General features: G+C 42.8%; 2 long non-coding RNA genes across 2 annotated transcripts in view; both read right to left on the bottom strand.

Moving 5' to 3' along the window:
* Window positions 1-27,110, bottom strand: part of LOC143838138 (uncharacterized) — a 202,379-nt gene that overhangs the window by 35,253 nt on the left and 140,016 nt on the right. The gene's annotated exons all lie outside the window — the stretch shown is intronic.
* On the bottom strand, window positions 4,381-26,573 carry LOC143839108 (uncharacterized). Its single transcript, XR_013231615.1, has 3 exons — window positions 26,351-26,573; window positions 25,304-25,384; window positions 4,381-4,453 (listed from the first exon to the last, which is right to left on the bottom strand). It is a non-coding gene; the product is annotated as an uncharacterized LOC143839108 (long non-coding RNA).

Genomic DNA, 27,110 nt, shown 5'->3' with positions numbered 1-27,110 from the left:
AATGTGCCAATATCCTCAGCATGTGTAGGAAGCACAGAAGTACAAAATTAAAATTACAATTTGCATTTTGGCATTTTAGCTAAGGAAAAATTTCAAATGGCAAAAGGATGCTGTCATCTTTATTTTCTTCTTCACATTTTTAAGGAATTGGTACAGCACCATGAATCAGTATGTGTACTTAAGCTCTTGGGATGTATTCACCTCAGCACACCAAGTTTCTGAAAGAAATTTGAGCATTGGCATGCATTCTGTGATTCCTTTATTGGGGTACTATTAATTTTTAAAGCTTTTAATAATTCACATTTCTGGACCTTACTCCTCATGCAGCTTGAATAATGTGTCTTCTTCCAGCATAAGAATCCTACATTTTGTTCAGAATACCAGCTGAAGATGCCTCCTGTTCTTGTGAGTCATTCTGAGCTTGTGATATTTACATCCATCACATAGTGTGAGGTGACACATTGCAAAATTGTGCTAAAGATTCATCCTCATTCTTTTGGGACCTTGGTTACACCTTCAGGAGAATGAAGTGGTAGAGTGTTGCGGTGGTAGAATAGACTGTACCATGGAAGACTGAGGAGGAGACTCCAATTGCTTCTTCATATTAACAAAAAACTCTATACAAGTAGAAAACTGGTAGAATAAGGGGGGAAGTTTTGTTCTCCCCAAGTGTACTTTCATGTCTCACAAGTGCCAATGTGGTATAATGGTTAAGAGCAATGACTTCTAATCTGGTGAGCCAGGTTTGATTCCCTGCTCTCCAATATGCAGCCGGCTGGGTGACCTTGGGATTGGCACAGCCCTGATAAAACTGCAAAATGGCCTCTCTCCAAGCACAGGTTGCCCAGAGAAGGAGAGAAACTATAAGAAACAAAATTGCAAAGTATAAAGGCCAGACTAGACTGTCTACTGGGATGATGCGTGGAAGGAATTGTTAGAATATGCAGGATCTTCTACAGTGTATATAATTGAGCAGTATATAAAGGGTGTCCTGCAGGGGGCATCAGAGGAATGGCTATTTAAGCTGAGATAGGATAGGAACTTCCTAATTATTTTCAAATTATCTCTACCAGTGTCCTGATTGGCTCAACAGGAGGCCTCCAGCTTTTTGAGCATACTTCCTTTCCATTTGCCTCCAGAACAGTTGCTGAACAGAAGAATGGCTGCAGACAACAGCTAACAGTTAGGTCTCTCCTCCCCTCTTTCTATACATAATTCTTCACTTCTGAATAAAAAATATTTTGTTCTTTAAGCATCCTAGCGCCCTACTCTCTCGACATATTCAAACTCAAGAGGGCTGGGAGTTTCTTAAAAGTGAAATACTGAAGGCTCAATCACAAACAATTCCCTTGAGAAAAAAAGATGGAAGGAGCCTAAGGAAGCCAACTTGGCTCCATAAGCAGTTGTCAAAAGATTTGAGCAATAAAAAAAGTCATTTAGGAAATGGACGGAAAGCCATTTGTATACTTATATACAGAAGCAAACAGATCTTCCGGACAGTGGTCATTTTCAGTTTAAATTGATTGGATCCAGCAGATGGGATCTAGCTGCACAACATTGTGAGCTACAATTCTGCCTCAGACCTCAAGCTCGGTCCTCGACAGATCTATAGACACAACAGAAACCGTACAGGAAAGGCACTTTAAATCCCCTTGTGACAGGCCTGATCTATCAACCGAGGAGACTCACACAGACCCCTGTGATTTTAGGGTACCAGGATTGTTTTAAAATATAAACCTGTCCCTCAATTACCAGGTGTTCATAAAGTAACACGTATATAGGAATTTGTTCACTGTCATGAGGTTAGTTTTCTGGTATACAAGTAGAATAAAGAGATCACCGAGGCAGGAACTGTATATTACCAACACAAAAGATTTAGTTACTTACAGGTTGATTTCAATAAGCCAATCAAAAGCACAAGTCTCCAGATAGTCAGACAAGAAACCTGGTTGAGGCACATCTATTTAACCTAGTTATGGCTTCAGAGAATGGTCTGAATTTTCTTTAATGCTCTCCGGCATAAATAGGCTTTTACCACTAGCCACTAGGTCAGGTCCTCTCTCACAAAGATCAGCCTACCCTTCCCCAAGTGTCAGACTACATGGTTCAGAGTATAGAGTTGCCAGCTCTGGGTTGGGAAATACCTGGAGACTTTGGGGGTGGAGCTGGGATTGGGTGGGATTTCGGGCAGAGAAGGACCTCAATGGAGTATACTCTGGTTTCTCTTCAGATCGCTTAAATAATCCTGTGGAATCCACCCTCCAAAGCAGCCATTTTTTCTAGGGGAACTGAGCTTGTCATCAGGAGATAATCTATAAAACTGAGGGATCCTTATGTCCCACCCAGGGACTGGTGATACTTGGCTCTCTGGGGTTGAGCAAAACTACTCTGTTACACTTCCAGGCAGAACTATCCTTGAGGCAAACCCAGATTGCCGTTGCCCTCAGCCTGAGGCAGACTTGAAGGACCGCTTGCTGTGCTTCCCTTCAGTATTTCATACCCCTCTCTGAAAGGTGATTGGATGCTGGAATAGCACTTCTACAGGCTTAGCAGAGTGGCTGTTTTTCCTTTCAGGGGCAGCACAATTCAAATGGAGGTCCTGCATGGCTGCTGCATACCTTTAAAACAATTTGAAAAGATTTGGGTCCTCCGTGTCAAATTATTTAATCTAGTTTCTAATTAACAATAAAGAATTACACACAAAAACCTGAATTATATTTCATGGAACTGATGGTGCAATCAGGCTTCCTAGTAACAACCTGACCTTTTGTGGTTTTATCCCTTTCTGAAATGAGTCAATTAAATATATCATATAGAATCAAGTGTTTTTTTTTTAAAGTGTGGAATATGAACAATATTTGGCACAGAGATAGGCATCATAAGGGATACGTCTGTAAGGCAGAGACTACCAAAGCCGTCGTGAGCACATATGCACATGTACCCAAAGGATCATATGTGAAATTACTTCTTCCATTGAAGTAGATACTGTCCCATATCTAATTTGTGCTTGCAGGCACTGCTGCTCTCAAGGGGGTGAGGGCAATGGCATATAGGACACTGAATCATTGTAGCTTGGCTCTGGTTACAAAACAGGAAGATATTGATGTTTTAGAGGTAAAAATATTTGTCACGGTAAATTTTTAAAAATCACATTAAGGTATCTCCATTCTACAAAGCACCATATAAATAAAGTGGATTTTTTTTCAAAACATACAAAACTTTTAAATATATAAATCTTTCAAAAACTCTATCCTAGAAAATTACAAAAGTCAACATTCAATACTCAACATTACCAACTTCAAAACATATAAATTATACAAGATTCAAATTTACCTTTATCACAAATAGTACTCGGAGAAGGAAAAGAAGAACTGTTTTTTGTACCCTGTTCTCAAAGTGGCTTACAATTGCCTACCCTTCCTCTCCCTACAACAGACACCGTGTGAGGCTGAGAGAACTCTGACAGAACTGTGACTAGCCCAAAGTCACCCAACTAGCTGCATGTAGAGGAGTGGGGAATCAAACCCAATTCTCCAGAGGCCATTGTTCTTAACCACTACACCAAGCTTCCTCTCTAAGAGAAACAGTGGGGAAAAAAATAGCATGGGCATCCAGTTTTGCATACAACTCAATACATTGGATTGAATAAAACAAAACCTATTTTTTGCATTTTAATGTACTAATTTTGGCTTCTCTCAAAAATGTTTACTGTGTTTGCGTATGGTTATTTCTGTTGCTGATTCAGATGGCTGGTGGGCAAACATGCCATTAAAATACAGGACTTAACTGATTCAAAATGTGGTTCATATTTTAGGCCAAGATTTCATTAAGGCAATAATTTTAGAGTGTGCTTCTATGAATGGTCTCCTAAGATAAGGAGCCTTTTAATTCAGTTGATGACAGCACCAATAAGGATGCCGCTAAGGAAAATGCATTTTCTGGTGACTGTTTTGTCCCTATGGACCACTGATTAAAATTTCCATCTAGCACATTTTTGTTCTGCCCTTCCTGCAAAGAGCTCATAAAAGCATACCTAGTTCCTCCTTCCTTTGTAAAATCCTCCCAACAATCCTCTCAATGTCACCCAGTGAGTTTCATGTTGGAGTAGGGACATGAAACCAACAGCGCCATTCTCACCACATTTCTAGGCCAGCTGAAGTCTGCAGAAGATGATTCTGATGTCTAGTCCAGTATTAACCACTATAATACACTGGCTATCTCCTGCATCAACAGTCTCACATAGCAGCACAGGCATCTGCATCCCACAAATTATATTTAGGACTCTCTGCAGACAGATTGGGGTGGGGGGAGGGACTACTGAGGATTCAGCTTTGAAATCCACTCGCTTAAATAAATGGAGACATTTTCATGACTATGTCACCTTCGCATTGTGCTTCTTCCAGCTTCTGATTTCTGCCAAGGACAGTTTCCCTCTTTTTGTCCTTCCTCCTTTCTAGCAGAAAAAGAGAGGGCACAGATTACTTTCTCATTCCTTAACCCATCTGTTGTGACAGACGGAAAGAACACTTCTCAGCTCCCAGTCCAATAGACTATATTAGCATTCTGTACAAGCAGTCAGGAGAAAAGCCAGTCCCAACATTGATTACAAGTCACTCCACAACATAGTTCAACAAAAGCTTTATAGATTAAATCATAACTACCAAATTTATTGTTATGTACTGCGGGAATTCTTCTTTGACCCACTCAACTGTGGGCAGGAATCTGAATACTAGATTTGGCATAATCTTATGTGTTCTCTTGTTTAAAGTGATAGTTTATATTGCAAAATAAAGCTCTTCTCAGAGAGTATTTCTCACCAGTTAAGAAGACCTTCCTGTAGGAAAGTACTTAACAGAATCATGGTATTTATGTTGGAATATGCAAGATCTATAATGTGCATAATTCAAAGGCATATGTAGAATATCCTATAGGGGGCATTGAAGGAGATGTATATTTAGCATAGGAATGTCCTGATTTTTTTCAAATACTCTCATCCTATGTCCTAATTGACTCATTTGAGAGTCTTCTTGTTCCTTTGAAAATTCTTCCTTTCTCCTTGTTTTGAGAATGAACAGACTGAATGAATGTAGAAAAACAGTTGGATTGCTAGACAGGACTCTTGCTCTCCTTTCTTTCTATATAAAATTGTTTATCTTCATAATAAAACTATTGTATTCTCCTCTATTTGCATAAAATTATTTTATTCTTTTAAACAGCTTGGTGTTTTACTCCTCTTTGCATATTTAAATTTTGCCAACAATTTAAAACCATAGTCAGGCTCCTTTGCTGAAGAAAAGGATTTTTTCACAGAAACACAAACATGCGATTGGCAGATTCATAGAAGCATAGAATCACAGAATTGGAAGGTACCTCCTGGGTCATCTAGTCCAACCCCCTGCACCATGCAGGACACTCGCAACCCTATCGCTCATCCACTGTAACCTGCTAGCCCCTTGAACCTTCACAGAATTAGCCTCTCCATCAGATGGCTGTCCAGCCTCTGTTTAAAAATTCCCGAAGATGGAGAACCCACCACCTCCCGAGGAAGCCTGTTTCACTGAGAAACTGTTCTAACTTCCGGATGTTTAGATGGAATTTCTTTTGAATTAATTTCATCCCATTGGTTCCGGTCCATCACTTTTGAGCAAGAGAGAACAACTCTGCTCCACACTCTGCTCCACTCTAAAGCCTTTTAAATACTTGAAGGTGGTTATCAGATCCCCTCTCAGTCATCTCCTCTCCAAGCTAAACAGACCAAGCTCCCCCAACCTTTCCTCATACATCTTGGTCTCCAAACTCCTCACCATCTTTGTTGCTCTCCTCTGGACACGCTCCAGTTTGTCTACATCCCTCTTTAACTGTGGTACCCAAAATTGAACACAGTACTCCAAGTAAGGCCGAACCAGAGCAGAGCAAAATGGTACCATCACCTCTTGTGATATGGAAACAGCACTCCATTTGATACAGCCCAAATCCCATTTGCCTTTTTAGCCACTGAGTCACACTGCTGACTCATGTTTAATCTATGGTCTTACTAAGACTCCTAGATCCTTTTTGCACATACTACTGCCAAGACATGTCTTCCCCATCCTATATTGGTGTATATGGTTTTTCCTACCTAAATGCAGAACTTTACATTTGTCCCTATTGAATTTCATTTTATTCAGTTTAGCCCACTTCTTGAGACTATCAAGATCATCCTGTATTTTGATTCTGTCCTCTGTTGTGTTTGCTACCCCTCCCAGTTTAGTATTGTCTACAGATTTAATAAGTATTCTCTCTAATCCCTCATCCAAATCATTTATAAATATGTTGAACACCACAGGCCACAGGACAGATCCTTGGGACACTCCACTTGTCACTGTTCTCCAAGAAGATGCTGAACCATTAACAAGTACCCTGTCTATACGATCTGTCACCCAGTTATCGATTCAGAAAATCTTATTTTCTAATTAGCCTGCCTGATGGTATAATGAACAGACAATCATAGTCTGAGGAAGAGAGCTTGTATCCAAAAGCTCATGCCTTGAATGAATGTATGTTGGTATTAAAGGTGCTACTGGACTTTTATTGTGTCTTAAAGGCGAGGCCATGTGAGGGCACCGGCGGCAGCACAAAGAGCCACTAGGGCACCACAGCGCTCGCACAGCATAGAGGGCTCAATCCTCAAGGAGGCTGGAGCCTCTGTGGCTTCACGCTGCCTTGCCGCTGCTGCCGCGGGAGGCCACAAGGTGCTGTGCAAGCCCCACCCTGGAGCCCGGGGCATTTATTTTTCTAATAAAAAATCGGGACATCTGGGGGATGGCTCAGGATGCGGGGCAGATGCCCCAAAGGCGGGACAGTCCCACCAAAGACAGGATGTCTGGTCACGTTATCTTAGTGGGCTTTGCAGGCTCACTGGAATGGGGAGATTGTGACTTCTGTATAAGGATCCTAGTCCCCACGTGGAGCCTGGGGATCCCCTGGAATTATAGGTCATCTCCCAACTAAATAAATCAGTTCCCCAGAAGAAAATGGCTGCTTTGGAGGGTGGACGTCATAGCATTATACACCAATAAGGGCTCCATCCCCAAAGTCTCCACATATTTCCCTATCCAGAACTGGCAAGTCTAATTCTGTGGCAGTTGGTGAAGCAGGTTGACCAGGGAGGACTGAACTGTTGACTCTGGAGCTTGTACTAAGAAGTGTAATACACTCAAACACATTGTTCTTTCTTCAATATGGAGAGCTCCACAGCTATTTCATTTGTACCAGTAAGACAATATGTTCTGGGGCTTGGACATGACGCTTCCCCTTAATTAGTCCATGTCTGAGTTGCTGATTAAATCCAAGTCAAAGGTGTGATAAGATTCATGTATTAAACTACAGTAACACAAACGCCTCTCTCCAGATAGGCTGATGCATTTTTTTGTTAGTTTATGGTATCTTTGCCTTCTATTTGCAGAAATAGGTTTTCTGTTGCTGTGAGATAAGGCTCCTTATTTCCTCTCTTAATATTAATAGTCCTCTATATTCTGAAGTTTTCTGTTATTAATTAAGAGAAGACAAAGGCAAAACGTTTGGCACATCATTAAGCTATGAGTGGTTTTTAAGCAAATACCCCAAAGATCAATTAATTGCTCCAGGTCACTCAGCAATTATGAGCTTGAACCAAACATGGAAAAGCAAGGACATAAGCCTGACTACCAAATGTAGATTAGTTAGATTTATCATATTTCCAATAGCTACTTATGGTTGTGAAAGCTGGTCGATGAAAAAATCAGACAAGAATTGATTTGTTTGAACTCTGGGGTTGGAGAAGGCTTCTGCGAGTTCCATGGACAACAAAAGTCATGAACAAGGAAATACTACAGTGCATAAAGTCTGATATATCATTGGTAGGAAAAATCATGAAACTCTGGCTCACTTACTTTGGCCATATCATGAGATCTAACTCAGTGGAGAAAGCAATTATGCTAGGACTGGTTAGTGGAAAAAGGAAACCAGGCCAACAAAGAACATGATGGTTAGACAAATCAAAATGGACACAGACCAAAACATTGCATGACTGAGGGAGGCAGTGTGGGATCAGGAATTGTGGTGACAGCTCTGCCATGGGCTCACTAAGTGTCAGACACATATTGAGTAGCTAACAACAACAACAAGAAAGAACATGGGCATTATGTAGGATTTTTGTTACATACTGCATACGGCTCCCAAGTGATGCTACAGACTTTATGTTCTACTTATGTACATGCTGGGGTTACCAATTTTCAAACCAGTTCCTATAGATGCCTCTTTAATATCGGTTAATTTGCGGCAATTATCAAATATTGTTATTTAGTCCATGCCATGAAAAGTCTCCTTTATTAAAGGGACAGGAGACTTTTTTTCTGGCCAGTTGTCAAAGGTACAAACATAATGCTTGTTAAATTTCAGCCATTGTTCTTTAAGAGAACAATTGGTTTTTAATTACTGCATAAGTATCTGCAAACACCAGTGCAAAGTTCTGAGCTGCCTTATTCCTGGCTTCAGTTCAGCCCTTTGAGGATACAATGTTTGCAGTCCATCAAGTGCAAATTGGCAGGATTTTAGTCTTGGCAGGCGTTTATCCAAAGGACAACTGCTAAAATTGGTGATTTTAACACCAATGAATACATTAGGACAGTTTATAAATTGAAGTATTCAGAACAAGGGTCTCCTTCCTTGCAGCCTGAAGGCACTTTTGAAATTTAGAGAGTTATGGGCATTACGACAAAACAGATGATGTGCAGGGTGCAGCAAGTCACAAATGTAGGGAGGTTCAAACTAGGGTTGCCAGCTTGGTGTAGTGTTTAGGAGCGCTGACTTCTAATTTGGCAAGCCGGGTTCAATTCTGCACTCTCCCACATGCAGCCAGCTGGGTGACCTTGGGCTCACCATGGCACTGATAAAACTGTTCTGACTGAGCGCTAATATCAGGGCTCTCAGAAACTCATCTACCTCAGAGGGTGTCCGTTGTGAGGAGAGGAAGGGGAAAGTGTAAGCTGTTTGAGTCTCCTTCTGGTAGAGAAAAGCAGCATATAAGAACCAACTCTTCTTCTTCTGGGTTGGGAAATACTTGGAGACTTTAGGGATGGAGTCATGAGTAGGCAGGATTTGGGGCAGGGAGGGACCTCATCCCCGGTAAAACTTTCTTTGTTTCGGAAAGGCTGCCCAAACTCCTCAAATCTACGGATCGCTACCCATTTGTGATGATCCATGTGGGAACGAATGACATGTCCCTGAATACCATCGCTCCTATTAAAAAAGACTATCAAGATCTGGGGAGGAAGCTCAAGCAAATGGGGGCACAAGTGGTATTCTCTTCAATCTTGCCTGTCAAGGGAAGAGGAATGCGTCGGGAGAGGAAGATAATGGAGGTGAATCACTGGCTGCGCAGTTGGTGCTGGCAGGAGAGATTTGGTTTCTGGGACCATGGGATAGGCTTTCTTGAGGAAGGCCTACTAGCACCTGATGGACTGCACTTATTGAAACTGGGGAAGAATGTGTTTGGCAGGAACCTAGGGAGATTCATCAAGAGAGCTTTAAACTAAAGCCACTAGGGGAAGGAGACGATCAACATAGGGAGTGTATGGAAGGAAAACGATCGGAGGCAGCCCAACCGGCAAGGCCAGCTCATAGGGAACCAAAAGTAAAGGATTCAGATGTCTTTATACTAACGCCCGAAGCATGGGCAATAAAAAGGAAGAGCTGGAACTTCTCATGCTGATGGAAAGGTATGATCTAGTAGGCATCACAGAAACTTGGTGGAATGATTCTCATGACTGGAATGTAATGGTGGATGGATATGAACTGTTCAGAAAAAACAGAATAGATCGAAGAGGTGGAGGAGTGGCACTGTATGTGAGAAAAGGGCTTACCTGTCAGGAAATTCTATTGAAGGAGAGCATATCTACATTGGAAAGCATCTGGGTGAAAATAAGCAAGGGAAAACAAACAGTGTGGTGGTTGGTGTCTGCTACGGACCGCCTGACCAACGAGAGGATGTGGATGCTGCACTTTGTAAGCAGCTTGAGAAAATATCCAAGCGGCAGGACCTTGTCATCATGGGTGACTTCGATTTCCCAGATGTGTGCTGGGAAACAAACTCTGCGAAGCGTCCTCAGTCATGTAACTTTCTGACCTTCCTGGCTGACAATTTCATTTATCAAATGGTAGATGAACCCACAAGAGGTTCAGCCATACTGGACTTAATACTGACCAACAGGCAAGAGTTGGTGGATGAGGTGAAGGAGGTGGGGACCCTAGGGGGAAGTGACCATGTCCTCATAGAATTCCTTTTGAGATGGGGAGCCAATGAAGCTTGTAGCCAGACGCGGATGTTGGATTTTCGTAGGGCAAACTTTAATAAACTCAGAGACATGATGAGTGTCATACCATGGATGAGAATGCTGGAAGGGAAGGGAGCATGTGAAGGGTGAGCGCTACTCAAACAGGAGCTATTGCATGCTCAATCAATGACTATCCCAGAAAGACGAAAACATTGCAGGAGCTCTGAGAAGCCTATTTGGATGAACAGAGAACTTCAAGAGGAACTAAGAAAGAAAAGGAAAATGTTCAGGAAATGGAGGGAAGGACAGAGCTCTAAAGAAGAGTACCTACAGGTTACTAGGCATTGTAGATCAATCATAAGAAAGGCCAAAGCTGAGAATGAGCTAAGATTGGCCAGGGAAGCCCATTGTAACAAGAAAAGATTTTTCAGTTATGTGAGGAGCAAACGTAAAGTAAAGGAGGCAATAGGTCCACTGTTGGGTGCGGATGGACAAACTCTAACGGAAGATGCAGAGAAAGCAGAAAGGCTTAGTGCCTTTTTTACATCCTGTTTTTTCCCACAGGTCAAAATGTTTAGGCACATCTAGAGATGGCCATAGCCAAAGGACAGTGTCTGGGTGGCAGTTTAACATGGATAGAGAGGTTGTCGAGAGGCATTTAGCTGCACTGGATGAGTTCAAATCCCCTGGGCCGGATGAAATGCACCCGAGAGTACTCAAAGAACTTTCCAGAGAACTTGCACAGCCCTTGTCCATCATCTTTGGAACCTCTTTAAGGACTGGAGATGTCCCGGAGGACTGGAAGAGAGCAAATGTTATTCCGATCTTCAAAAAAGGGAGGAAGGATGACCCGGGAAACTACAGACCAGTGAGTCTGACCTCCGTTGTGGGGAAGATAATGGAGCAGATATTAAAGGGAGCGATCTGCAAACATCTGGAGGACAATTTGGTGATCCAAGGAAGTCAGCATGGATTTGTCTCCAACAGGTCCTGCCAGACCAACCTGGTTTCCTTTTTTGACCAAGTAACAGGTTTGCTGGATCGGGGAAATTCGGTTGATGTCATTTACTTGGATTTTAGTAAAGCTTTTGACAAGGTTCCCCATGATGTTCTGGATAAGTTGAAGGACTGCAATCTGGATTTTCAGATAGTTAGGTGGATAGGGAATTGGTTAGAGACCGCACTCAAAGAGTTGTTGTCAATGGTGTTTCATCAGACTGGAGAGAGGTGAGTAGCGGGGTACCTCAGGGCTCGGTGCTCAGCCCGGTACTCTTTAACATATTTATTAATGATCTAGATGAGGGGGTGGAGGGACTACTCATCAAGTTTGCAGATGACACCAAATTGGGAGGACTGGCAAATACTCCGGAAGATAGAGACAGAGTTCAACGAGATCTGAACACAATGGAAAAATGGGCAAATGAGAACAAGATGCAATTTAATAAAGATAAGTGTAAAGTTCTACATCTGGGTCAGAAAAATGAAAAGCATGCCTACTGGATGGGGGATACGCTTCTAGGTAGCACTGTGTGTGAACGAGACCTTGGGGTACTTGTGGACTGTAAACTAAACATGAGCAGGCAGTGTGATGCAGCGGTAAAAAAGGCAAATGCCATTTTGGGCTGTATCAACAGGGGTATCACATCAAAATCACAAGATGTCATAGTCCCATTGTATACGGCCCTGGTCAGACCACACCTGGAGTACTGTGTGCAGTTCTGGAGGCCTCACTTCAAGAAGGACGTCGATAAAATTGAAAGGGTACAGAGGAGAGCGACGAACATGATCTGGGGCCAAGGGACCAAGCCCTATGAAGATAGGTTGAGGGACTTGGGAATGTTCAGCCTGGAAAAAAGGAGGTTGAGAGGGGACATGATAGCCCTCTTTAAGTATTTGAAAGGTTGTCACTTGTAGGAGGGCAGGATGCTGTTTCTGCTGGCTGCAGAGGAGAGGACACGCAGTAATGGGTTTAAACTTCAAGTACAATGATATAGGCTAGATATCAGGAAAAAGTTTTTCACAGTCAGAGTAGTTCAGCAGTGGAATAGGCTGCCTAAGGAGGTGGTGAGCTACCCCTCACTGGAAGTCTTCAAGCAAAGGTTGGATACACACTTTACTTGGATGCTTTAGGATGCTTAGGGCTAGTCCTGCATTGAGCAGGGGGTTGGACTAGATGGCCTGTATGGCTCCTTCCAACTCTATGATTCTATGATTCTATGATTCTATGATAAACTACTAAAATAATCTAAAATTTCCATCAGACGACAGAGCCCCATTCCTCCCCTACACCAGTCAGTATATTACCTATCCTAACTGCATCTGTGCTACGGTACAATCAAATAGATCTTCTACTAGGCGGGACCTCCAGTTGGTTAGATTATTTATTCCCTGGGACAGCTCTTCCTCCCCAGCCTCAACCAAAAGCCTGGGGGAAGAGCTCCATCTTACAGGCCCTGCAGAATGTTGATAGCTCCGTCAGGGCCTATAACTCTCCTGGGATCTCATTCCACCAGGCTGGAGCCGGGGCCAGAAAGGAAATGAGCTATAATATCAAGGGATCCCCAGGTCCCAACAGGGACTAGCATCCCTAGTTTAAAGCTACACTTATTCCTGTAACTGAGGCCGCTGCTTCCAATAGGCAAGGGAAAAAGTCAGGATTGCTTTGAGGAAGATGCCCTGCTTGATTTCAGTTTCCAAAAAGACAGAAAGATTTTATGTCTTTGCTATGGAGAGCTTGCCAAGCTCTGTAACAGAAGCAGACTTATGTCAATGGCCAAGCCAAGGGTGCAAGGTGATGATGATGTGTCAACCTCAGATTTGCTGGTCAGTCAGTGAATTTAATGGCAAATTAAGGGTTAGCCAATAATATATACAATTCTTTACCAATACAAAAATAAAATAGAACCCTCCCTTCCCGCTTCCTGATACACTCTTTAAATCTGAGAGTAAAGTAGATATGAAACATTAAAGTCGACGATTGGAGGAAGCTCCTACATTCATACATGCAAATTCAATTGTCACCAGCATAGCCTGCATTATTTCATTTTTGCAGCCTATAATTGTCAACCGTATCTGTCACCACCCTCCATTTTAAAAAGCTGATGAGATTGTGCTATATCTTTCTGAAGTTGTCCCATTCAATGCCAGATCAAGAAGGATAGTAATCAACTCCCAAACAGAAACTTGGAAGATATCATCTTCTAAAACTTAGCACAGACAACACAAAAATATTTGGACAATTTGAAAATGTATGATTTTGCCCCTGTCTCCCCCCCCCCAAAAAAAATCTTTTTATTACTATCTTTGTTATAGCTGGGAAATGTAACTTAAATGGCAGGAAACATGCACCTAGTTGAAATCTTTTCATGAAACCAGCGGGTGAAGCAAACCCATTTCCCCGAAAGAGAGGGTTATTTCATGTCTCCCAGGAAAATGTTTCTGTGATGTGTAGCATTTGGCTCTGGCTAGTTTGCTTTAAATCAGATTAGTACAACCTAATTTTGCATGCATGTTATGTATGGTTACTTACGATAGGTGGGGATAAACATGAGACAGGCAGAAAGACACGGTGCTCTTGTTGGCTTTGATGGCTTTCTGAAATTGCCTTCTCTGTCCCTTCGTGACATTGCAGAACACTGTGCCTGAACATCAGCACTGACGTCATTAATAAACGTGCAAATGTGAAGGGGATGGGAAGGAAGTGAGTACCAATGTAGACAGAAACTCCTGTCGTCACAGGGAAATCTGTGCACCTGCGAATCAATGAGCATTAACATTTGCTGAGCTCCATCGTGGCCAGGAGCCAGGCAGATTGTACACCAAAATTAAAATAGATTGGGAGAGATGACTGTATTTCAGATTGATTTGGATGACGATAGCAAGGCCAAAAGCAGTGCTGCAGTAAGCAAGGTCCCCCATGGGTTTTTAGTAAGGGTGGGGGTAGAGAATGCACTTAGGAAAAATACAGGAAGTCAGACGAGGAACCGGGTTCTGTGTCACCTGACTGTGTTGCAGCATTAGGGTTTTTTTATATAAGCTGTGTGAGCTTTATGCAGCATGATCCTATGAGTGCCCCATACTAAAGTACATGGACTGGAAATGAAAAAACTTCCTTTGCTCCTCATCTATTATTTAGATGTCTCTTTTCTTCCCTCCCCCTTTCCCATGTCCATATCGACAGGTTCCAAACCCACAAGGCTCAAACTGATCAAATCAAATAATCACTCAGAGAGGGGCTGAAAATATGTATTACTGCTTAATGAGAGTAATCCAGTTTTATAATACGATTAATAGGTCTTTACCCAGTTTTCCCCCTGCCAGGTTTATTCAGTCCTTGGAAGCAGGGAGTGAACAAATGCATAGCAATGGGAATCAAATGTTCACACTAATCCAACTGTTTTGAAAGAAGTATTTAAAAAAATAATAATAATGGCATTTTTGCAGCCATCCTGAATTACTCAACGTCTCCTGATTATCTCTTTTATGAACTCAGTCTATACCTCACTGACAGAACTCATGTTTAGCATCTGTATTGCCCGAGGTTTATTTCTAGCATCTCCAGTTAAAGGCTGTCAAGGCAGCTGGTACTAGAAAAGACCTCTGTCCAAACCACAGGAATATGCCAACTAAACAGACCAGGGGTCTGACACAGTTTGACGCAGCTGAGTGTCTGAAACAGCATGTAATAAAATGCAAAGTGTCACCCTTTACCTCTTTATCATAGCAGAATCACTTTGCAAACATTTCCATTTTTAAACATTTGCCAGCAACAAAGGCTGGGAGCAGAGTCTGCTAAGAGATTACTACGCAAGGTGAATCTCTTTTGTAAAGAGCTGATTCAGTGGAAAATAAATCTTAAGAAATTGTAAAAAAAATTCAACACTGACCTTTCTTTTAGTGTCTTCAGCAGTATATGCCAAGAAATAAAAATTAAGGAAGAAGTTCAGATATATACACGCCAGAACAACACTACTCATTGCCCCTCATATCTTTAAAAGGATCTCTGTACTAATGGGGGGGAAATGCAAATGTGGTAATACTTCCTTCTCTCCATGATAGTACCAAGGAGTAGTTTCCCAAAAGAAGCAGTTAATTATAAGGTAGACTTTACACAGTCAAAGGAGGGGGGGTCAAAGGAGAGACTGTCTGAGATTTGTGTTATGTATCTTTGGAAAGTTTAGAAATCATGAGATGACAAACAATAATATGGGAAATGACAAACAGAATAGGCAATGCCAGTTCAGAATGCCAGTTCTTAGACAGAATCAGTACAAGTTCAGCAAACTATGGGTGTACTATTTGCTTCTAAGTGGTCTCAGCTTCGAGGGGGGGGACGTTCAGAATAGCATGGAAGGGATGGGCCTGGGGTGATTGTGTTCCTTAAATGATATTGAAATATCAAACCCATCCTGCATCCATTAGCAACAAGGCGCTTCTCTTCATTACACACCCTTTCATATCTCTTAGTATTTCTTGAAGAACATATATGGGGTGTGCGATTTGGATTCGAAACTATTTGGAGGCAACAAATAATGCTATAACCTGAATTTTATTTCTAACCTGAATTTTATTTCATGATATTCAGAGTAATTTCTATACAAAAGAGTCTAGGCTGATTGCAAGAGGTGGAAAGCCAAACCTTGATGTAGCAGTGAGGAGAACAGACTTCTAATCTGGCAAGTCGGGTTTGATTCCCTGCTCCCCCACATGCAGCCAAGCTGGGTGACCTTGGGCTCACCACAGCACTGATAAAGCTGTTCTGACCGAGCAGTGATATCAGGGCTCTCTCAGCCTCACCCACTTCACAGTGGTCTGTTGTGGGGAGAGGAAAGGGAAGGCGACCGTAAGCTGCTTTAAGACACCTTTGGGTAGAGAAAAAGCGGCATATAAGAACCAACTCTTCTTCTTCTTCTATTTCTCAGACAACTTGCTATGGCTGCTTGAGAAAGAAAACTGAAATATTCTCCAGACAGATTGGCATACTGGAGGAGGGGGGAGAAAGTTCAGTGTCTCGTATTTGCAGTTACCATGGTTGTACCAGAGAGAGGCTATGTCTGTGGCAGTGGTATATATGGAGGAGCCCCTTGAGCCAAAAAACAGTGGTCCTGTGGTTTAATAGGCTGAGAAGGGGGTTGTCTAGGGCAGGGGTAGTCAACCTGAGGTCCTCCAGATGTCCATGGACTACAATTCTCATGAGCCCCTGCCAGCATTTGGCACACTCAATAGCACACTCAAGCCAACTGTACAAGTTATGTTATACTTCTGTGTGCTATTGCTCCTTCCCTTTCTCCAGCTATTATTTATTTTATATTTATTTACTGTATGGCAGAGTTACATATAGGAAGCATATAATGATATAAAATATGCAGAACTGCCAAAGCCTGTTTGTATTCTATTAGCCTTCTTCCATACTTTACATGGCAAGCTAAATTCTGTGGGCCTCTCATTGGTATTGATCAGGTTATGGATTTCGGGTGGAACTGATTTCATTCATATTTACGAACATTAGATCGAAATTTTGTGATTATAGGATTTCTGCCAATCTTACTGCCAGGTGTCGATCTTACTGCCAGGTGTCGAGACATTAGTCTCTATAACTGCTAGTCTAGGACTCACTCACTCAACTGTTTAGTGCACAACATGGTGGTGGTAATTTCTATCCACCCACCACTGTCTGTCTGTCTGCTGCTCCAGTCTGCCTGCCAGTGCAGCCCGGTTATTTACCTACTGGCCTCTGCTGGATTGTGCTATGCTCAATGCTGCCCTGGTGGCATTTGCAGTGCTCATGCCTGGCAACAGCAGCTGTTGCTGTATGCACTTGCCACATATTTTCAGCTCTTTGGGGTTGGCACAGGCAATGGGAAATGACTGAGAGCTGAAGGAAAATGTCTATAAAATGCATGTTAAATGGGTATCTCTATTGATTTAAATGGCATTCTAGATACCCCCACGTTATTTAACATCTATATGCGTCCCCTGGCTCAGCTGGTACGGAGTTATGGGCTTGGGTGTCACCAGTACGCTGATGATACCCAGCTCTATCTCTTGATGGATGGCCGGCCAGATCTCCCCCCAGAAAAATTCGCCAGTTGTTTGGAAGCAGTGGCTGGATGGATCAGGAAGAGCCGCCTGAGACTCAACCCCTCTAAGACGGAGGTCCTTTGGCTAGGCCGAAGGGAGCAGGAACAGGAAGCGCGTCTTCCCTGCCTGGACGGGGTACAATTGTCATCTGTGCCCCAAGCCAGGAATTTGGGAGTGATTCTGGATGCCTCACTTTCCATGGAGGCCCAGGTCACTAAGGTAGCCCGGACGGCGTTTCTCCATCTACGCCAAGCTCGGCTACTAGCGCCCTACCTGCCCCCGGAACACCTGGCCACTGTGATCCATGCAACGGTTACTTCTAGATTAGACTTCTGTAACTCGCTCTACGCGGGCCTACCCTTGTCTCTAACCCGGAAGTTACAGCTGGTACAGAATGCAGCTGCACGGGTCCTCACTAAATCATCTTGGAGGTCCCATGTTCAGCCTCTGCTGAAGCAGCTGCACTGGTTGCCAGTTTGTTTCCGGATCAGGTTCAAGGTTTTGGTATTAACCTTTAAGACTATACGCGGCTTGGGTCCTGCATACTTGAGGGACCGCCTATCTCCTTATGCCCCCCGCAGGGCACTTCGCTCTGCGGGTAAGAATCTGCTGATGATCCCAGGACCCCGGGAGGCACGCCTGGCCTCGACAAGGGCCAGGGCCTTTTCGGTCCTGGCCCCTACCTGGTGGAATGAGCTCCCTGAAGAGCTGCGGGCCCTGTCGGAGCTCTCTGAGTTCCGCAGAGCCTGCAAAACGGAGCTCTTCCGCCAGGCGTTTGTCTAAGGCCGGGTGATGGCCCGGGGCTAAGATCGGACCCTCTCCCCGGAGGGGGGAGGCCAGTACTAGACTGACCTGGTTCCCCAGAGTGTTCCATCCTATGCCCAATTATCCTCCGTTCCCTTCTGCTCATCCAGTGGGCCTGTACGGGAATAGTTTTAATCGCCATCATTGTGACTTAGTCATTGTTTTAATGGGGTTTTAATGGGGAATTTTAATGGTTAATATATTGTATCTGTATTAAAATGTTGTGAACCGCCGCGAGCTGGTTTCCGAGAGCGGCGGTCATACAAATCAAATAAATAATAATAATAATAATAATACTAGGAAATTCTGGATTTCCTAAATTCCAAATTCTTAATTTCAAGATCCAAATTCCAAATACAGATTCTGGATTTTGATTTTAATCTCAGTGCATGTCCCTAGATCTACACTCCTTTTGTCTTGTGCTTTATGTGTTTGCTCAGCAGAAGACATAAGAGTTCAAAAGATAACAACATTGATTCTCCTTACACCCTGTAAAATCCCTGACCTATGGAAGGAGGGCAGGGGAAAGAGTTGTAGGCCATGCAGTCCCAAAAGTGCTGAGCTCCACAGTTTAAACATGGCTTCATGCACTGCTGACACCCACACAGAGTTCTCTGGGCCTCGTCTCTGTGCCTCAACACTGGGTGTTTTCAGGTGGCTTCATTTTTTACCAAATACGCCTCCCTGGTGCAATTTACCAAGAAGGATTTGCCAGGCCTCAAATGGATTATAGATGTGGCCAGGTCAAGGGCCAAAAAACTGATGTTTTTTTGTTATAGTTAGAGAATGTTATAGTTGGACAATGTTATAGACATGTTATAGTTAGAGAATGTCTCTTCCCTCCCCATAGAGAACTCTGTCAGCTGCTCACTGATATGTTTATTGTGAACTGCAAATAAAGTGCCTTTCGTTCCATGATTGTGTGCCTTCAAGGCAATTGACTTAATTGTATAAAACAGTTCACAGAGAACAGGAGCCGGGGGCTAAGAGCTTTAAGCTACAATAATATGCTTTACAAAAGATTTGTAAATCTTTTGTAAAGCATAATATTTGTAAAGCATAATCTTTTAGCTATCTTGTTGCTGGAGTTTTGTATTTTATGGGGTAAGGGTTTTTACTGGATTTTATATCTGATGTAAACTGCCATGGGTCATTTGAAAGAGGCGGGCTAAAAATTGAATGAATTAATGAATTAATAAACAAACAAATGATGGGAGCAGCACTCCAGCATGCAGCATCACATGATAGTGTTAAGCTAAGGCCATGCAAAGTGATTATATGATATGGCTTTTTCTGCAATTGGCAGGAAATCAGTTCACATGCTATTATTTCAGAGAGCTGGGATAAGGGAATATTGCATTGATTCCTAACATTCCAGATGCTGGATAAGTGAAAGCCTGCTAAGAATCTAGTTATCTGTAACATAAATAAAATCGCACTGGGATGGTGGCAGGAGTTAGGACTCATTGCATACCTGATTGGCCATTCATCCAACGAACAGCCAATCAGGTAGACTTTAGTCGCGCCCGTGGTTGCATTCCCCTCCAACTTCTTCCACATGGAAGAAATGCCAGCCCGATCTATTGGACTGATGGTGAAAGGTAAGCCAGCCAGTGACAGCGATCTGGGAAGGGGGACCTGGGACTGTGGTCAGGGGGAGGGCAATTGTTTTTTCCTTTCTATGGGTAGCTTAGACCACAGAAGTAGCTAAAAGCACAAGCTCCTCACACAAACCCAAGGCAACAGCAAAGGCTTCTTGACCCTACAGTTTGTAGCCTATGGCTGATATGAACCATGGCCTCTGAACCAGCCAAATCAACCCTGACGATCAATGAGGTTATAGATGTCACAGCCAGATCAACCTCACATCCAGGCCTCTGAACCAGAACCAGTCCAGGAAGACCTTATGGTTTATTACCAGCTTCATGGCTATCTTGAGGGAGTTGTAAGTGCTTATTTCTTGTATTTTGTTTTGTGGATTTCATCCTCCTTTAATGGAGGATGCAGAGAAAGCAGAAAGGCTCAGCGCCTATTTTACATCTGTTTTTCCCACAGGTCAAAGGGTTTAGGCATATCTAGAGATGGCAGTAGCCAAAGGATAGTGTCTGGGTGGCAGGCTGACATGGACAGAGAGGTTGACGAGAGGCATTTAGCTGCACTGGATGAGTTCAAATCCCCTGGGCCAGATGAAATACACCCGAGAGTGCTCAAAGAACTTTCCAGAGAACTTACACAACCCTTGTCCATCATCTTTGAGACCTCTTTAAGGACTGGAAATGTCCCGGAGGACTGGAAGAGAGCAAATGTTATTCCGATCTTCAAAAAAGGGAGAAAGGGTGACCTGGGAAACTACAGAACAGTGAGTCTGAACTCTGTTGTGGGTAAGATAATGGAGCAGATATTAAAGGGAGTAATCTGCAAACATCTGGAGGACAATTTGGCGATCCAAGGATGTCAGTATGGATTTGTCTCCAACAGGTCCTGTCAGACCAACCTGGTTTCCTTTTTTGACCAAGTGACAGGTTTGCTGGATCGTGGAAATTCGGTTGATGTCATTTACTTGGATTTTAGTAAAGCTTTTGACAAGGTTCCCCGTGATGTTCTGATGGATAAGTTGAAGGACTGCAATCTGGATTTTCAGATAGTTAGGTGGATAGGGAATTGGTTAGAGAACCGCACTCAAAGAGTTGTTGTCAATGGTGTTTCATCAGACTGGAGGGAGGTGAATAGCGGGGTACCTCAGGGCTCGGTGCTCGGTCCGGTACTTTTTGACATATTTATTAATGATCTAGATGAGGGGGTGGAAGGACTAATCAAGTTTGCAGATGACACCAAATTGGGAGGACTGGCAAATACTCCAGAAGATAGAGACAGAGTTCAATGAGATCTGAACACAATGGAAAAATGGGCAAATGAGAACAAGATGCAATTTAATAAAGATAAGTGTAAAGTTCTGCATCTGTGTCAGAAAAATGAAAAGCATGCCTACTGGATGGGGGATACGCTTCTAAGTAACACTGTGTGTGAACGAGACCTTGGGGTACTTGTGGATTGTAAAATAAACATGAGCAGGCAGTGTGATGCAGCGGTAAAAAAGGCAAATGCCATTTTGGGCTGTATCAACAGGGGCATCACAAGATGTCATAGTCCCATTGTATACGGCACTGGTCAGACCACACCTGGATTACTGTGTGCAGTTCTGGAGGCCTCACTTCAAGAAGGACGTAGATAAAATTGAAAGGGTACAGAGGAGAGCGTCAAGGATGATCTGGGGCCAAGGGACCAAGCCCTATGAAGATAGGTTGAGGGACTTGGGAATGTTCAGCCTGGAGAAAAGGAGGTTGAGAGGGGACATGATAGCCTTCTTTAAGTATTTGAAAGGTTGTCATTTGGAGGAAGGCAGGATGCTGTTCCCATTGGCTGCAGAGGAACGGACACGCAGTAATGGGTTTAAACTACAAGTACAACGATATAGGCTAGATATCAGGGGAAAAATTTTCAGTCAGAGTAGTTCAGCAGTGGAATAGGCTGCCTAAGGAGGTGGTGAGCTCCCCCTCACTAGCAGTCTTCAAGCGAAGGTTGGATACACACTTTTCTTGGATGCTTTAGGATGCTTTGGGATGATCCTGCATTGAGCAGGGGGTTGGACTAGATGGCCTGTATGGCCCCTTCCAACTCTATGATTCTATGATTTTTGTGTCCTCAGAGTGAGCAAAAAATGGTTTAAAAAATTAATAAGTAAAGAGTTTCAAGCACTGTATCAGTTTCCAGACTTGGGAATAGGAATGCCAGACTCCAGGTGAGATACAGGGATCCCCCAAAATTACTGTTCTTCTCCAAACTACAGAAATCAGTTCCCCTGGATAAAATGGATTCTTTAGAGGGTGGATTCTCGCAGGAGTGGGCAAATTGTGGCCCTCCAGCTGTCCATGGACTACAGTTCCCATGAGCCCCAAAAAGGTATAACACCTGAATGGGGCTTGTAGTCCATGAACAGCTGGAGGACCACAATTTGCCCACCCCTATATCCCGCTGAAGTCCCTGTACTCCCCAAATCTCCAGGAGTTTCCCAACCTGGTTCTGGCAACACCTATCCTCTATCAGAGGCCTGGGAGTACCTGGCAACCCTACTTGGGATATTTAAAATGCCTGTAATGCTGTTTTAAGAAAACTTGTAATATTTGCAGAATGTTCTTAGGGACAAGATCACTCTGTTTATATTCTGATAAAGAAGTGCTTGCACCAAAGGGAGCTGGTTCTCCTATGAAACATCATTGGCAGCTTTACATCCATCTGTGGCAAGAAGCACCCAAATGATTTCAGATAAACTGCTCTCCGAATTGTTGTGGAACTCCATTCTAGTAGTTTCAATGCAACTTACTTCCAAGTCTGTTTTGGACAGAAGCCTGGAAGGAGGTTTAGAATTTAATACCTACCGCTTTACCATGAGAGGGATTTTGTAAAAAAAAAAAAAAAAATTCCTTGCTATGGGGAAAAAGAAAAAAAAACATTTGCTTCAGCCTCTTTGCAGGAGATGGTTTACAGAATGGTCAGTAGCAGAGCTAAGAATAGAAGGCTGCCTCTCAGTCCCTTGCTTTTGCCGCTAGATGATGATGTCTCGCTAAGGTGCAGAAAGCATTGCCCGGTATCACTCTTTCCCAGCAAGTGACACACAGTCTGGCAGAGTCTCATCAGTTAGAAACAAGAAATAAAGATAGACTGCTGGGAACAGGCTGTGATGCTCAGGAGCAGCACTAAAATCCCACCACTGAGTTTGCCCCCTTTATAGAAACCCTTACTTTACAGGGGCAGGGGGGGAGAGAGATTGAAAGAGAGACAAAAGGTGAGTAAAGAATGCTCCCAAAATGATTTTGAAGCCTTGGAAGAGAATCAGTCTTAAGACACCACAGAACAAGGGTCAAAGTACTTAAGCAAGAGGTATCAGGGATAAGCTGAAGAAAAAAACCCTCTAATAGGCTAGTATATAAACATGGTCATAAGAGCAATGTGTGTTTTTCTCACACAAATTGTAAGTCAGCCTGTGACATTAGGGTTTTAATGACACTCCATCATTTCCCAGTTCCTAAAACATCTGGTGCCCGGAGCCCCTTCTGTTTCATGTTTTGTATTTGCATCGGAGGCAGTCCCTCAAGGCTGCATGCTGTGGATTAAGTGGCCTGTGAGCCATTTTTCCCCTTCTAACTGAGGAGAAAGCTGCAGGTACAGGAATGTTCAGCCGTTGGTGAAGTTAAACCTTTGTTTGTGATGTTCACATGAATAACTTATAGCACCATGGCATCATGAACAGCAGTGCTGACACTGTTGACATGACAGCACCGTAGCCTGAATCCCGATCTGCTCGCTGAGGAGAAGATGGAATATTTGCTCGCTTCACATTTCACCAAGTCAGGCTGTTCAACTATTTATAAGATGAATAGAAATTTCCACTACTTCAACTGACACACCTTTACCTAGCAACTGATCAGATAGAACTAGTTTGGCCAGCACAAGTGTCAGAGGGCAGTGGGGGGGGGGGGGTGAGGAGGCCTCCTTATACAACCAAAGGAATAATTTTTTCATACACGTACTGCTTTTTTCAAACCATGGGATGGATGAACAAAAATATGCATCTGGCACACTGGAGAACATGGCTTGTTGTTGTTGTTGTTGTTATGTAAAATGAGGGCCAATTCAGATGTGCAAGTCAAATGGGTTGTCTGCATACAAGGAAGGGCAGACTGTTGGATCTTGAGAGCATAGAAGATCCAATGTGCAGCTAAATGCACGAGGTCTGGATAACAATCCTTGCACAGGATTTATTCATTTTCCATCCATTTATACATAGTTTTTCTTCCCAAGTGAAGAAAAGCAGTCACATCAACATTCTTCCCATCTCTGTTTAGACTCACAACTGCCATGCTGGAAGATAAGTTAGGCAGCAGCTGTTGGGTCCAAGCTCATTCAACAAGCTTCCATGGTAGAGGGGGGTTCAATTTGGGTCTCCCCAATGTAAGCCCAGCACTCTGATCACAGCACTCTGCTGTCTTTCATGTTCCTAGTGACATAGAGTTCCCCCTAGAATCTTGATACTAGATTATGGCAATTTTAGCAGTTGTTTTCTATTTCCTCACCATCCTGGGATGTTTGCAAGATAGTGTGTACAAAATTCTGGACCAAAGGACAGTTCTAATCAACCTGCTTGAAAGTCCACCCCAAACAAGCTCTCTAAGAACTTACATGCCTCCCTCTCAGTTCCGTGACCATCTCATTCCCACAAAGAGGAGCAGCCTGAAGGCAGAATAGACAAGGTTGATTTAAATTTTAATTAATGAATTTTAGAGTTGTAATGCCTATTTAATAAAGAGCAGGGTTTAAATGTGAAAATAATAAATAGTTGCGAACAATGCTCTTTTGTCAAGCACCCTCCTTCATGATCCATCACTCACTGCAGAGATACATAGAATCCCCCACAGAACATGTGAAACATCAGAATTTTAATCCCTTAACTTCAGTGTCTGTATGAGCAACACAGAAGTACTTGAATGAGGTAGCAAAATGTTGTGTTAGATAGATACAAATCTCCTTCAAGTAAGAATATGCTGGGCAGATATGGTAAGTCTCACTCTCAAACAAAATAAATATGAAAAATTACTGTTCATATGAAACAGGAACAAGGGAAACAATAATTAAAATGGTTAATAACACATTGCCTTATTGAAAAATCTAAAACTCCAGAATAGAGAGTGAAAGCAGGTATGATGTCAGGCTAGGTTCTAAGAAACTTGGGTTCAAATCGCCAACAGACATGACCTTGATTCTCACAGAGGGAGAGAATCACACTGGTCATTTCATGCAACCTGGAGGTCAAGAAGAATGAAAAGGTATTGATTTAGCAAACTTATATTAACCTTTAACCCTGGAGGGGACCCAAAACACCTAGTGATACACAATGAAAAAACAAACCAAAAGAGAAGATGATGAAGCTGATCTCCCTTGGATGGCTGATCTTTTGCCTATATCTAGGCCTGACCCTCAGGATAAGAACAGAAAGGAAAGAACCCTCTGGCATTTGCCTTTTAGATATGCCCAAGGACTCATACCTCTGGTCACGCCCAGACCTTATATACCTGTGTGCAGAGAGGACAGCAAACTTTGTTAGATGTTATTCAACTGCTGTTAAACTAGCAAGATCTTCCCGAATGCCTCCCCTTCAAAGAATGGGCATGTAAGTATATAACATGGTCAGTGAATCAAATACATGAAATATCTACTTACATAATGCTTTCTTCCAAGTGAAATCATGGGGAAAATATGCATTCCAACAATAAAATACTCAAGATCTATCAAGATATGGTAATAATAAATCTTTACAATTTCAAGATAGCTATGAGCTTTTGTCATTATCTGTCTGACAGCCCACAAGAAAGAAAGAAAGAAAGAAAGAAAGAAAGAAAGAAAGAAAGAAAGAAAGAAAGAAAGAAAGAAAGAAAATGTTTAAAGTGTGTTCCATGTGTGAAACATGATGAGGTGCACTGGACAACAGCATTAAGGAAACAGTGCATGGCACACGTACCCATTAACAATTAGAGCATTTGTTTTGAATCAAACTGGTTTTGAATATTTGCTAAATCCTCTCTGCAGATTCATGCCAGCCACCAGGCAAGAAATGATCTGGCAACGAAACATTAGCATTTGTTGGTACAGTCTGTTCTGTTCCTGCAGGGGGAGGAGGCTGAGAAGAGGTTGGATCCTTTAAAGCCAACAAAGCGAACATCCAGCTCCAGTTGGTGAACTTGTGTGCGCAGGGAAAGGCAGTATCAGGATGCAACAATGGAAGCCATCATAGCTTTGATGGCTCAGTAACGCTCAATGTGTACAGTTTGCATGTTCAAAGCAGACTGAGGAAGCCTCTTTGTCTTGCCATGGTAGCTTGGATCACTGAGCAGTCTTTAGGAAAAGATAGGCCTCTGAGATATCAAGTAGGACCCAATCAATGATGCCACCATAGGAAGAGGAATATAACAAAATGTCAGACTACAGACAGCTGATGAAGTACCCTGTCTACTCTTTGATTCATGCATATTATCTTAAATGCAACGTTTGGGTCAGCTGCATATAGGGGCAGGGGAATCTCGGGGCCATTCTGCATCTGGAAAATATAATGAAAGGCTTACCTTTTGCTGACACCATATTTTTGGCGTTTTACATGAAGGTCAGCATCCAACGTCCCAGCAGTTAACCGGCAACTACTTCCTCCATTTTAAAGTGGAGCCTTGTAGTGCAAGCAAGAGGAGAGCAGAAAAGGTGTGGAGGTGAAATAAGCGCTATCTCCGCCTCCAGCACCCGCACTCAGCTCCCTCTCCCTTCTCCCAGGGACGGGGCTGGCTTTCTTTCTTTCTTTCTTTCTTTCTTTCTTTCTTTCTTTCTTTCTTTCTTTCTTTCTTTCTTTCTTTCTTTCTTTCTTTCTTTCTTTCTTTCTTTCTGAAGCAAATTGCCTGGACCAATGAGTACATGCTAAACCATCCAGGCAGAGCAAAAAAAAAAAAAGTTTTCCCATCAGTTAGCACCCAAAGCATGACTCTGACCCCCCCCCCAAAAAAATCGGAAACAAGGTTACTTTTTTTAAAGCTTCAAGGCTCATAATTCCAAAAGGGGTGGCAGTAAAGTAAGCACTATGCATCTAATCATAGATACATAGGCATAGCAACAGAGAAGTTTTACTTAAAAGGAGAATCACCTTCTTCTCCTCCACCATATCAAGCAGGCATGAGGAGTAGCAAGAAGCACAAAAAGGAAGCAGAGGAGAGTGAGAGAGCCAGGAGGTGAAGAATGGCCGGAGGCACAATTTTTTATAGTGTTACACCATTGCATTGGTGTAACACTATTTTTTCTATGTGCAGAATGGCCCTCACTCTAGCAAGTAAAAGCAACTTT

The sequence above is a fragment of the Paroedura picta genome, chromosome 5, assembly GCF_049243985.1.
Source record: "Paroedura picta isolate Pp20150507F chromosome 5, Ppicta_v3.0, whole genome shotgun sequence".
NCBI lineage: Eukaryota > Metazoa > Chordata > Lepidosauria > Squamata > Gekkonidae > Paroedura > Paroedura picta.
This window is presented reverse-complemented; position numbering and strand designations above follow the sequence as displayed.